General features: G+C 39.1%; 1 long non-coding RNA gene across 1 annotated transcript; it reads right to left on the bottom strand.

Moving 5' to 3' along the window:
- Positions 1-1118: 1118 nt before the first annotated feature.
- Positions 1119-13238, bottom strand: LOC141508427 (uncharacterized). The gene is made up of 2 exons (XR_012474414.1): positions 7809-13238; positions 1119-1441 (listed from the first exon to the last, which is right to left on the bottom strand). It is a non-coding gene; the product is annotated as an uncharacterized LOC141508427 (long non-coding RNA).
- Between the last annotated feature and the right edge of the window lie 1596 nt (positions 13239-14834).

Below are 14834 nucleotides of genomic sequence, written 5' to 3'. Positions count from 1 at the left end.
CATTATTTTGGGGGGACACTTTTCTCTCATCTTCACCCCACCTCTGTCTCCTTTCTATGAAAATCTCTTTTAATTTTATTTAATATTCTCATTTTGTACAAATAATGTTTTTATACATTAATAAAATGTTGTTTCAGAGTAAATGAAATACCCCCTCCCCCCATAAAAATACTCACTTGAGTGATAAAGGGGAGAGAAAAAAAGTTAAAATTTAAAAAAAATAATAGTAATAATTGTAGGTATGGCCAGGTTGCACAATGGACAAAGCACCAGCCCTGGAGTCATGAGCACCCAAGTCCACATTTTCCCTGTACACCCAACAATCACCCAGCTGCGTGACATGCAAGCCACCCGAACCCCACTGCCCTGCAAAAACCAAAAAAAAATACCCAAAATAAAATAAAATAGTAGGGGTGGCTGGGTGGCAGACAGAGCATTGGCCCTTGAGCCAGGAGCACCTGGGTCCGAATCTAGCCTCAGACACCCAACAATCACCCTGCTATGTGGCCCCAGGCAGGCCACCCAGCCCCATTTTACCTGCACCCCCCCAAAAAATAATAAAAAAATGTACTTCAGTCTTTGTTCCAACACCAACAGCTCTGTTGCAAGTGGATCACATTCTTTATGATAAGTCCATCACGAAAGTTACTTCCATATTTTTCCACCGTTGCCATTGCTGATCACAACTCCCTCCTTTCACATTTCTCCACTACCATGAACTATATTTTCTCTCTCCTTTCACTCTGACTCTGCTGTAGGGTAGCTGAGTGGAGCAGCAGACATGTCCCTGGCTCTGGGGCCAAGAGGCCCTGAGGCCCCCTACCACCCCTTAAGCCCAGCATCCACCTGGCCCTATGGTCTCAGACAGGTCTTCCAATCCCAGCCCCTTGCAAGAAATAAAAAAGAAAATGTGTTATATCTGACCACTCTCCCCCACCATGGTCCATCCTCTCCTCCATCACTCACATCCCCCCCTTCCCCTTGTGCCCCTTCTTACTCCAGATGCCTATACCCCATTGAGTATATATGCTGTTTCCTCTCCTAACCACCTCTGATGAGACTGAGGATTCCCTCATTCCCCCTTGCCTTCCCCCCCTCCATATCATTGCAATAGCTCATTGTAATAAAGAAAAATTTTATTATATGAAATATCTTGGCCTATTCCCCCTTCTCCTTTTTCTTCATCCCTTGGCTCATTATCTAGAAAGAAAGGGACATAAGTAGGGGCCAGACACTTAACAGAATCAAAGGATAGTGATAGGTATCAAAAGGGGCAGATCCCCTGAATAAACGATCCGTGCACATAGCTGCAAGATGGCGGAGATGAACAGGTTCATTGTCTCTTTCTTCTCCCCTGCAGACATCTGATGTCCTTCTGCATCTTTTATGTCAGTAACAAAAAGTCCTTTCCAACTCAGGTGACTTAATGAGACATTCTCTTCTGGTAAAGCAATTTATCAACATAACATTTTACTCAGACCAAGACGCATGTTTCCATCACAAGACAGTCAAATTTTGGAGCTTATTACAATTTACATTTTGCCTTACTCACAGTCATGTTGATATACATACTTTAACACAAGAAATTTCCATAATTGTTTCACTACATGAATGACCTCACTAAAAATTTCCTCATGAACTTGAGCTTGTAACATACAGATTTGAAAATCATCTTAGTACAAACGATATCTATCAAGTGACTTACAAATAAAAACAATCTTAAACTTGTTCTCTCATTACATTAATAACTCAAAAACTCATAGCCAAAATTAATTTTCTTCTTTTTCCTCTCCCAAAAATATTACAAAATATCCCACAGGCTTTCTTTTTCTTGATATGCTTAGCCCTAAAAACTGAAATTATCCTAAAATTTTCCCCTTCTTACCTAAATGTCCTAATGAAGATATCTTAATTCTTTTAAAAACAGAGTTGGCAGCAGTGCCAGAGCCACACACTTAACTTATTTGGCTATTAAAGCCACTTTACTTGAAACTTCTAAATCTGTTTTGCTTAAAGTGACTTACTATCATGATCTAGGACATCAAAGGAAAATTTCTTTATAGACAAAATTTTGGAATGTCCCTTGCCTAAGCTGAAGTCATGTGGGTAGTCAAATGTCTTAAGCCACCTTTATCCTACCAGGTGAGACATAATACAAAGGTTATATTTGGGAAATCAAGTTAGAATGTGTCCAACCTCAGAACACACTAAAACACCTCCCATTCAGTCACAGTATTCAGCCCTTTGTGCTTTCTGCCTCAAGAAAGATATTGACAACCAGCAATTTATTTTTTTCACCAAACTTGGTATCAGAAGAAGATAAAATCCATTAAAAGTCCCAAGATAGTACCCATATGCAGGGGGCAGAGGCAAGATGGCGACAAGGGAGGATCATCTCTTAGGTGCTCTCTCTTAATACTTGTAAGTTAAGAACTCTAACTAAATTTTCAAGAGACAGAACCCACAGAGAGACCCAGTGAAGCAGTTCTCCAACTCAAGGTAACCTAGAAAAGATTGGAAAGACTCTGTTCCCCGGGGTTGGAGGGACGCCCACCAGAAGGGGTGACCCACTAGAGGGGTGGCCCACCAGAGCGAAGGAACTTCAGCCTCCCTTCAGGAGGGCACTGGGAGCCACAACTCACAGCAGTGGGGGAGTTCCCTGAACTACACCCTGGGGAGCACCAGGCGCAACTTGGGCGAATGGGGGGGGGGGGACCTCTGCCAGAGCACGTGAAGCCCAGCCCTCAGGGCACACAGCGAGCAGTGTGGCCAGGGCAGCACAGATCCAGGAACCAGAAGCAGGCAGAGCTGGTAAGCAGGAGCCCCCAGGGCATGAGCAATGCTGAGGCTAGGGAGGGAGTGGAGAGAGACTGCAGAGGTCTGTCCTTTGTCCCTGGAACAGGACTCTGGGGTTCTGACCACATTCAGGTCCTGATTGCAGTCTAGGCCCCCCCATAGAACAGCAGGCCCCCCGCCTCAGCCCTGTAGCAGAGGGGGGCACTTATAGTCATTCACAGATCAGGAGGGAGGACAGAGCTTCACACACTGAGATCCTTGTGGGGGTGTCCCAAAAGCTCAAGAAGCACCCCAGGCTCAGGCTGGGAAAATGAGTAAGCAGAGAAAAAAGAGTAACACCATTGAGAAATATTTTGCCTATGATCCCAAGAAGGATCAAAACACTCATTCTGAAGATGAGGAAGTCCAAGCTCCTGCATCTAAAGACTCCAAGAAAAACAGAAATTGGACTGAGGCTATGACAGAGCTAAAAAAAGACTGAAAATCAAGTGAGGGAGATAGAAGAAAAATTGGGGGAAAAAATGAGAGAGATTCAGGGAAAACATGAAAATGAAGTCAGCAGCTTAGTCAAGGAGATCCAAAAAAAAAATGCTGCAGAAAATAGCATGTTAAAAACCAGCTTAGGTAAAATGGATAAAACAGTTCAAAAAGTTATTGAGGAGAAGAATGCTTTAAAAAGCAGAATTGGCCAGATGGAAAAAAGAGATAAGAAAGCTCTCTGAGGAAAACAAATCCTTCAGACAAAGAATAGAACTCAGGGAGATTGCTGATTTTATGAGAAATCAGGATGCAATACTTCAAAACCAAAAGAATGAAAAATTAGGAAAAAATGTGAAACATCTCATTCAAAGAACAACTAATATGGAAAACAGATTTAGGAAAGACAAAATTACTGGAATACCTGAAAGTCATGATCAGGAAAAGAGCCTTGACATCATTTTCAAAGAATTACTACAGGAAAATTGCCCTGATATCCTAGAAGCAGAGGGCAAAATAAAAATGGAGAGAATCCACTGATCTCCCCAAAAAAGAGACCCCAAAAAAACAACCCAATATTATAGCCAAGTTCCAGAACTCCCAAGTCAAAGAGAAAATATTGCAAGCAGCCAGAAGGATACAATTGAAATATTGTGGATCTGCAGTCAGGACTTAGCAGTAACTGCATTAAAAGCTTGTAGGGCTTGGAATATAATATACTGGAAGCCAAAAGAATTTAGAGTACAACCTAGAATCAACTACCCAGCAAAACTGAATGTCCACTTCCAGTGCAAAAGATGGACTTTCAATGAACCAGGGGAATTTCAAATGTTCTTGTTGGAATGGCTAGAGCTGAACAGAAGGTTTGATCTTCAAATACAGCACTCAGGTGAAGCATAGAGATTGGAGGAGAAGGGTAAAATATGAGGGACTTCATGATGATGAACTGCATGTATTCCTGTATAGAAAAATGACACTGATAATACTTATATGAACCTTCTCAGTTAATAGAGCAGGTAGAAGGAGCTTTTATAGATGAAGCACAGGAGAAAGCTGAATTTGAAGATAAAAATATGGTGTAAAAAATGGAGTCAATAGAAAAAAGGGAAATGTAATCGGAGAAAGAAAAAGGAGAGGGGAAATAGGCCAAGATATTTCATATAATACATTTTTGCTTTATTACAATGAGCTATTGCAATGATATGGAAGGGGGGAAGGCAAGGGGGAATGAGGGAATCTTTGCTCTCATCAGAGGTGGCTAGGAGAGGAAACAGCATATATGCTCAATGGGGTATAGACATCTGGAGTAAGAAGGAGGGGGGGACAGGGAGAAGGGGTGGGAATGTGAATGATGGAGGAGAAGATGGACCATGGGGGGTTGGGAAGTGGTCAGATATAACATATTTTCTTATTTTACTTCTTGCAAGGGGCTGGGATTGGATGGCCTGTCCAGGACCATAGGGCCGAGTAGATGCTGGGACTAAGGGGTAGGATGGGGGCTCGGGGCCTCTTGGCCCCAGGGCCGGGGATCTGTCTGCTGCAGCACTCAGCTAATCTACAGCAGAGTCAGAGTGAAAGGAGAGAGAAAATATAGTACATGATAGTGGAGAAGTACAAAAGGAGGGAGTTGCGATCAGCAATGGCAACAGTGGAAAAATATGGAAGTAACTTTTGTGATGGACTTATCATAAAGAATGTGATCCACCCACAACAGAGTTGGTGGGGTTGGAACACAGACTGAAGTACATTTTATTATTATTATTATTATTATTATTATTATTATTATTATTATTATTTATTATATTGGGGGGTTCAGGGAAAATGTGGCTGGGTGGCCTGCCTGGGGCCACACAGCTGGGCAATTGTTGGGTGTCTGAGGTCAGATTTGGACCCAGGTGCTCCTGGCTCAAGGGCCAGTGCTCTGTCCACCACCCGGCTGCCCCTACTATTATTATTATTACTATTTTATTTTATTTTGTGTCTTTTTTTTGGTTTTTGCAGGGCAATGGGGTTGGGGTGGCTTGCATGAGGTCACACACTTGGGTGATTGTTGGGTATATGGAGCCAGATTTGGGCTCAGGTGCTCCTAGCTCCAGGACTGGTGCTCCATCCACTGTGCCACCTGACCATACCTAAAATTATTAGTATTATTTTTTGTTTTAATTTTAATTTTTTTCTCTCCCCTTTATCACACATGATATATTTTTTGTGAGGAAGGGGTATTATGTATACTCCTAAACAAGAATATTTTATTAATGTATAAAAAATTTGTACAAAATAAGAATAAATAAATACATTAAAAGATAAAAAATAAATTTATAAAGCAAAAATTCAGAGGAGATTTGTGTGTGTGTAAAAGATACTTATAAGGTTAACTTTAAGAGAACTTGTTTTATGTTGATTTAAGAGAATGAAATGTCAGCATGAAAATCTTATCTTTCATGTAGGTTAAGAATTTAATGTTCAAATTTTAAAGAAGTAAAATTGCACATTTCTTCCCCCATGTTAAATGCAGATTTAGAAGGATAGCGTATAATATATTGCGAGGTATATCTTAACTGCAAGATAACCTTTCCAGTAATACTGAATAAATATATGAGGGGCTTTGGAAAATGATAAGAAATTAAATAGTATGTAATCCTAATTAGATGACTTATCAATAAGTAAGAAGTTAAAGAGTTTTATTAAGCATGTGATCTACTTTTGGAAATATAAACTATTTTACTGTAATTATGTCAAAGCTAGAATTAATGATTGATAGTTTTAATGAGAGAAATTATCAAAGGTCATGACCATTTGGGTTCCCTGAAATTTTTAAATTATGTGTTGGACCTTGCTCTAGATCTGTAGGTCCAGGTATAAATGTAATAATGGAAAGATTATTTTGTGAAATCTAGTTCTTAATGTGTTACACTTATTACTGTTTTGTTAAATTTAGAGACCCTTAATATATTCTAAAGGATTGAATGAATTCTGAAAAGTAATAATTTGTATTTCAAACATGGTTATTAAACAGATTTATTATAGGGAACTGTTTGCATAATAATTGCCAAGTATATATATACATATATATATATATTATATATACTGGAATTTTTGTGGTTACACATGTGTGTGTATGTGTATCAAAGTTGTGGGGTTTTGCTTTGAAGTAAAATCACCTGAGCAACATGGGAAAGACAATAATAATAATTTGTGATTTTTTTCTGTGCCAATCTCTGCCTAATTGTCATGTGAGAATTCTTAGAATAATCTCCTAGCCAAAGGAGGTGCTTATTGTAATATAGTGGATTAGCCAAGAGTCCTCTAACATACCATCTTTGTCCAGAAATAAAATAGATATGATTTCAGACAAATGGATGTGGGTCTGCAGATAAACAGTTAAGGAAGAATGACCTGGATGAATTATGAAACATATTTGTGAAGAAGTTTTTTGTATAACAATGAATGCTCCAGATGCTGCAGGAACTTGACTGCTTTCTGAATGTTTAGAGAGTAAGCCTATTTAATGCATTCTGATGACAGGGACACTCAAAGTAGATAAATGTGATATATGTGTAAGAAAGGGAGCTGACTGTGACTCCCCCCACCCAGTCCAGATTGTGAAGTAGATTCACTTGGAGATCTAATTAGGTAAAACAACTATTTTAGATCACTGGACTTTTAATCAATTTTCTTTTCTATGTCAGATACCAGTATGGTCAGCAAAAGGAAATGCTACTGGGTAAATGTAATGTTCTTGCAGCCAAGGAAGCCAAGAAGTTAGGTGACAGGGATGTGCTGCCAAAGGGGCAGTTTCTCAGTATGGCCTGAGATTGGACCCTTTTGACTTGATTTCCCCAAAAATGACATTTGGATAATGTCTCACATGGAAGAATAAATATGCCCTAAGACATTTGACTATACATAATGACTTCCATCTTCCACACCAGAACTTCTACCTGTGCTCAAGATTTCTGTCTCTTGCTGCACCTTCCTGTTCTCACACTGCAGGCAGCTGGGGGCTACCAGTGTGATTTCCACCTCTTCTAGTACAAGGTGATTTCCATCTCCTCCTGTGCCAATCGGTCCAATCTCCCAGCTCTTTCAGTGAAGAAAGTCTCCAGAACAAGGAGTGACTTTCCTTCTGACCACAGTCCTTCCATCTCCTGTTATGCCTGTCCAGAATTCGTAAGAGGAATGAAAAAAGTGAAGTCACTGAGGATGAAGACATCAATGCCCTGCTACAACATCTCTTCCTAATCTCCAAACTTTGAAAGTGGACAAAAGCATAGCCTTACATCTGCCCACAGATCTCCCCTCCTCTCTACCTTTTCATCCTGCCTATGTCAGTTTCTGTGGATGAACATATCCACATTGGATTGTCCCCTACACAAGTCATTGCTCTGACTCTCTAAAAAAATTATCCAATCCCTGTCTCCCATTCTCCACCAGTCAATCCCTAACTCTCATTGCCAACTGCCCCAGTCCAAATTTTTTACCACTTAACACTTTCTAGCTGTTTAACCTTGAGTAAGTCATTTAAGCCTGATTACCTCTCATCCAGGGCTGGCTCCAGTTGTCTTGATCCATACCGAACCCCTAGACCCAGGGGAGAAAGTGCAGCTGACTTAACGTAGCACCTCTTCACTCAGATCTAATTCACATGCTTGTCATGGCATCACCTCCTTGGTGTCAGTGTCTTTTTCAAGAATAAAGGATATCGTCATCATTTCCATGTAAGTCCTATCATGAAAGAAGAATCAGAACAAGAGACATCTAGGTGGCACAGTGGATAGAGCACCAGCTCTGGAGTCAGGAGGACCCAAGTTCAAATCTGGTCTCACTTAATTACCTAGCTGTGTGACCTTGGGCAAGTCACTTAACTCCATTTCCTTTAAAAAAAAAAAAGAATCAGAACCAAAGAGAAAAAAAAAATATGAGAAAGGAAAAAATACAGAAAACAAATTTCAAAGTGACAATTTTTGTTCTGCCTTAAGATTCCATAGCTTTTCCTTTTGATGTAGAAGGCATTCTCTTTCACAAATCTTTTAAAATTGTCTTTGCTAATTGAACTGCTAAGAGGAACTAAGTCTAGCATAGTTGATCATCATACAGTATTGTTAATGTTCCATTACTCACCATCAATTCATGTATTTCTAGCTTTTTTGTGAACTCATCTGCTCATTACTTATCATAAAACAATAGTATTATATCACAATCACAAATAGCAATTCCTTAACTGAAGGGCATTAATTCTTTGTCATTACTAAGAGGCAGCTAGGTGGGACAGTGGATACAGCACCAGCCCTTGAGTCAAAAGGACCTGAGTTCAAATCCAACCTTAGACACTAAATAATTGCCTAGCTGTGTGACATTGGACAAGTCACTTAACCCCATTGCCTTAAATTAAAAAAAAAATTCTTTGCCACTACAAGAAAACTACCATAAATATTTTTGTTTATATGCTTCTTTTTCCTTTTTTAAGATCTGTTAGGATACAAGTCTAGCAGTGACATTGCTGAATCAAAGGATATTCCCAGTTTTACAGCTTTTGGGGAACAGTTTGAAATTGTTCTTCAAATTAGTTGATCATTTCACAACTTCAGAGACACTGCATTTATATTCCTGTTTTCACATATCCATCCAACACTGGCCATTTTCCTTTTTTGTCATATTAGCCAATTTGATAGATGTATTGTGGTACCTCAGAGTTGTTTTAATTTGCATTTCTCAAATCAATAATGTATTAGAGCATTTTATATGACTATAGATAACTTTAATTTTTTCATCTGAAAATGCAAGTTTATATCCTTCGACTATATATCAATCGAGAAATGACTATATTCTTATAAATTTGACTCATTTCTCTACATATTGTAGTGCTGATTGATCCACATTGATAACACTAGGACTAAAGAGATGGGCTGAACACTTCCATAGTGTTCTTAATAGGCCAATGCAGAAGCCATTGACCATTTGCCTCAAGTTGAAGTCATTCAGTCCCCAGATGAAGTTCCAACTGAAGAAAAGGTTTTGAATGTCATTAGGCTACTTTCAAGTGACAACGCACTAGGTGCTGATTCTATTCCACCTGAGATCTACAAGGTAGAGAGTCCATTGCTCATCTAAAAACTGACTGAAATTTTCCATGAAGAGGCTATCCCCCAAGAATTCAAGGATGCCTCTATCATGCATCTCTATAAAGGAAATAAATTGTCAAACTATTTGGGTCAATGTTTAGGTCACAGGGATATTTCTCTTTTAGTTGTTGCTGGTAAGATTCTTGGCAGAGTCCTTCTCAATAGGCTAATCCTTCACCTGGAAGATGGTCACCTCCCTGAGAGCCAGTGTGGCTTCCAAAAGGGTCAACAAACAGTTGATGATCATATTTGATGCCCACAACTCCAGGAAAAATGGCAGGAACAAAACAGGTCTGTATGAAACCTTTGCAGATCTGACCAAGGCCTTTGATACTATTAGTCATGAGGGTTTATAAAAAATTATGTCAAAATTTTGCTGCCCAGAGAAGTTCATTTGTTTTTACATCAATCTCATAATGGTGTGCTTGCCCAGGTACTGGATAGTGGACAATATTCTTGAGATCTCTTGGTCAACAATGGAATAAAACAAGGATGTGTCCTTGCCATGTTTTTTTTTAGCATTGCTTTAAGCCATGGTTTTAAATGCCTTCAGTGAGGATTAACATGACCTCAAGATCAGCTATGGCACTGATGTCAAATTCTTCAACTTGAAAGACTGCAAGCAAAGACCAAATTGGAGGGAGTATTGGTGCATGATCTTCTGCTTACAGATGATTGTGCCCTCGATGCAGCCTCTGAAGCTGAAATGCAACAAAATATGGATTCTCTGCTGTTTGTGCTAATTTTGGTCTAATAATTAACCCCAAGAAAATACAGGTACTGCATCAGCCAGCACCATACCATCCATATGTGGAACCATTGGTTATAGCAAATAGAGAAGTTTTAAGTATTGTGGACAAGTTCACTTACCTTGGCAGTGTTCTTTCCAGGGAGGTATACATTGACAATGAGATTGACACAAGCATTGCCAGATCTAGCTCAGTATTTGGGAGGCTCCAAAAGAAAGTGTGGGAGAGAAGAGATATTAGATGAATTACCAAATTGAAGATCTACAGAACTGTTGTACTGATCTCAATGCTCTATGCCTGTGAAACCTGGACAGTCTACCAGCAATATGTCAGGAATTAAATCATTTCCATTTAAATTGTCTTAGGAAGATTGTGAAGATTACCTGGCAGGAGAAGATACCAGATACTGAGGTCCTTTCTTAAGCTAAACTGTCAGACATTTCAACATTACTACAGAGATTTCAGGCACAGAATGTGCTCATCATATGGTCAGAATGCCAGAAGTATGCTTGCCAAGTATGCTTTATGGAGAACTCACACAGGGCAAGCTTTCACAAAGGGATAAGAAGTGATACCAGAATACCCTGAAAGTTTCTCTTAAGAAAATTGCATAGGAAACACTGGCACAGGACAGCCCACCATGGCATGCCCTCATCAGAGGGCCTTTTAAATTAAAGTTGCAAGCATTTTCAAGTATATAATGAATCAATTGTATAATGGTCTTAATGCTAGACTTTGCCTCTATAGTCCATTCCCTCTTTGATAACAAATTCTTGTCTTCTCTCAGCATTTCATACAGTAGTTTCATAAGATTATTAGAAATACTGACCCGAGGTCACATCCACTGTATTTTACCTATCAAATTCTGAACATCATTTAATGTCCATACTTTGTCTATATTCAACACAGGAGGTTTGATCTTTATGGTAGTGGAATTTATCTGGAAATCGAAATATTGAAAAAAAGGGTGTTTTTGTATTTTGTCTAGAGCTATCACTAAACTATATCCCTCAAGATCAGCTATGGTATCTCTCAACATTTCTTCCAATACTTCACTATTTTCATGAGATGCCAAGATGTCATCCATATAATAATGCAAAAAATATGCATCTTTATATTTATTTCTAACCCTCTTTAATGCTTCATGTGAAAAATATTGACATATAGTTGGAATGTTTTCATTCCTTGTGGCAACACCTTCCAATGATACCTATAATGAGGAGCTCCAAGATTTGTGTTGGGAATGGAAAAAGCAAATTTCTCAGTCTTGTGGGTGAATGGGAATAGAAAAGAAACAATCTTTAATGTCAGTCACCCACAATGGTTGCTCTTTTGGGAATCATGCTAGGAGAAGGTAATCCCGGTTATAAAACACCCATGTCTTCATGGTTTCATTGATCTTTCGTAAATTTGTTAACATCCTCCATTTTCCTGATTATTTTTATATCAAACACAGGGGGGTTCCAAGGGCTGTGACTTTTTTTCAACATACCCTTTTTCAAATTGTTCCTTAACTATATTTTTTAAAGCTAAAATCTTTTCTTCTGTAAGGGGCCATTGTCCCATCTTTATAGGTTACATATTCTTCCATTCCAATTTAACAGTTGGTACATTAGTCTTTCCTGACTCAACAGCAACCCCCAATCAAAGAATTCGTGCAAATTTTTGCCTGTAATTGACACAATATATCTCTTCCCCATAATATTATAGGGAGTCCTTCAACTATGAAAGGAGTGACAGTCCCTGCTTTATTGTCTTTTCTCCATTTCAAGAGTTGACAAGAAATGTGTTTCCTGTCAACCTCCAATGCCTACTAGATTAGTATAGGCAGCTTGTTTAGACCAAGCTTTGACCAGTTCTGTATGAAGAACACAGTCGGATCTGCCCCAGTGTCAATCAAGCCTAGGAAAGCAATTCCTTCTACTTGGATAATACAAAGAGATTTTTCTGAAGAAATCATAGTCTTAAACATAATTTCATTGTGGTTTCTCAGTTTTGGTCCCTTTTTCAACTCACTTTTTTTCCAACTTATACCAGATCTTGAGAAAACACATAACTGAGCTATGCATTGGTTCTCATTTATGTGGTTATCATCATCATTAATATTCACTATTGCAACAGAGAAAATTTCCCTACTCGTGTGCTTTACTAAAGATATAATGTGAGTATACTCTGGATTTGGTAGAGCCAAAATGATTGCAAACTCCTTATCCATTAATCGTAAAAGGGTGAACATGTGCTTCAGTAGAAGCATGGGGAGGCACCCTAAATTTCCAAGCAATTTTGACCATCAATAGTTTGATATGGGTCAGCTTGCTGCCAAAGCTGAATACTGGTTTTTCCATTCCATCTCCTGCTGGTCCTGAACTGTCATACTCCATGATTGTTTTTGAGGGGCCCATGGGAGAAGGCCCCTTTCTCCATTTAAATTTCCTTGTCTGCATTCTGATGCCCTCCTGCATTTTTATACTTTGGACATGGAGTTTTAGGATAATGTGCCCTGACCTTTCTGGGTTTAGCTCCTTGAGCACTCCAACAATCTTTCTTTAAATGTCCAGGTTTCCACAAACAAAGCAAGTCCATTTCTCTTTGTTTCCCATGTGCATATTAGCAAATGCCTCTGCCATTAGTTCTGTATGATACACCTGTGACCCTACTCTGTCACATCTTTAAATCATTTCTTCAATGGTGGCATCCTTTCTTAAACCAATCATTGCTTTCTGACAATCAGCATTTGCATTAGCCCATGTTAATTGTTTTATTAATACATCTATTCCTGCTACTTCCTGCTACCTAAAGTTCTTCCTAATGCCTCCAGTAACTGGGCAAAGAAATCTACAAAAGTCTCATCATTTCTTTGTCTGATAAGTGCACATGGTTCTTTCTTTTCATTTTGTGTTGGAATATGTCCCCAAGCATTCTTTACACAGGAAGCAATTCTTTCATATGTCTCTAATCCATGATATATTTGGTCTGCATTTTTGAAAACTTGACTTGTGTCACTTAATTGTTCATAATATGTGGTGGTATTGGGACCTTCTGCATGCCTCAAAGCCATCTGTCTACATTGTTCTACAAACTCCATCATCCAAAAATCAAGATTGTCTGGGTGATAAACATGCTCTATCTGCTTCTAATCATTAGATGTTAATATGAAGTATGAAGAGTACCCAATTGTAGCCAGACAAAAGGTGATTTTGGCCCATATTCCCCCACTACCTTCTTTAAATCTATGACTGCTTTTATATCTACTGGTTTATGTCTTTACCTAAGGTTTCCTGGATTAAAAGGATCTGGCTCCTCAATAATAGGATATGACTGAAACTCAACTCCTAAATACACCAAACTTTCTCCCTGATCTCTTGCCCTTTCAATGGCCTTTTGTAATGCTGAAGTTTCTTCACTAGGTGCTCTAGGGCTGATTCTAGGCTTTTGATAATATTTATTTCTTCTGCCTCAGGCCATGGATGTGAATACACTTTCCTTTTACCTTCACTTTCCTCCACACTTCCTTGTTTCAACTTCCTTAATATCTGCCCCTATGGTAATTTATTACCTCTCTGAAGTCTTTTGCTCTGGGATGTTGCCTGGAAGCTTTTTTCTTACTTGTAACTGCTGGTCCTTATCCTGGACTCTGATCAGATAGCTCCAGTTTTTCCCTTGTCTTTGTGTCTCTGTTTGGGCGCCAACTAATCCTTTACTCAGAGGAGTTGAAGAGGCAAAAAAGATGAAAAGTTCTCTGTTTATTCAACCCCCATCAACTGTTTAAATACCTTTTTTCACTCCCAATCCCAAGGCATTCTCTAATTACGAGTCAAACAATGCCCCAGTGCTTGTGGACAGCAGGTGTTAAAGGTTTACAATCCTCAACAGTCTCTTACACTTGTCCAAAACTGAATTCACCTCTCCCCAAATCCTCCCTGCTTCAATCTTCCATATTACCAACAGGGGCACCATCATCTTCTCATTCATTCATGCCAATATCCTAAATGTCATCCTTAAACCCTCACTATCTCTAACCCCCAATAGCCTATCTGTTGCCAAAGAATGTTGGTTTTTCCTTTGTATCATCTCTCAGGTTTCCCTTCTCTGATACTGTCACTCCCCTGATGCAGTCTGGACTATTGCAATAGCCTGCTTATGATTCCACCTGCCTCAAGTCTCCTCTCCAGTTCATCTTCCATTTAGCTGTTAAGGTAATTTCTTAAAGAGTGCTCCAATCACTTTTTTACACAATTACAGTGGTACTCCATGGTCTCTAGGATGAAATATAATCATCTGTTGATCTTCAAAACATTTTACAACCTTTGATCTCCTCCCCCACTTTCCAGATATTCTTACATCTTATTTCTCTGTACACATTCTTCAGTCCCATGATGCTGGCCTCCTTGCTATTCTACAAACAAGAAACTCTGTCTCTTGGCCCTAGGAATTATCTCTGATTGACCATTAAGCCTAGTCTTCCTCAATTTTCTATCCTTCCTGGCTTTCTTCAACCCCTTGTTCTACAGAAGGGTGTCTAAAATGTACCCTCATGCATGCCTATGTACCCTCATGAAGCCTACAGGTTGATTTTATGTGGCCTGCCTGTGAGTTTACTAAATGTTTTAGTAAACAAAGCCAAGTCACTGCAGAGCTCTCATTAAAAATGACAAATCAAAATATATTGTCTATTATTCCAAAAAAAACT

The sequence above is a fragment of the Macrotis lagotis genome, chromosome 1, assembly GCF_037893015.1.
Source record: "Macrotis lagotis isolate mMagLag1 chromosome 1, bilby.v1.9.chrom.fasta, whole genome shotgun sequence".
Lineage (NCBI taxonomy): Eukaryota > Metazoa > Chordata > Mammalia > Peramelemorphia > Peramelidae > Macrotis > Macrotis lagotis.
The sequence above is the reverse complement of the archived record's forward strand: the minus strand, read 5'-3'. Positions and strand labels throughout refer to the sequence as shown.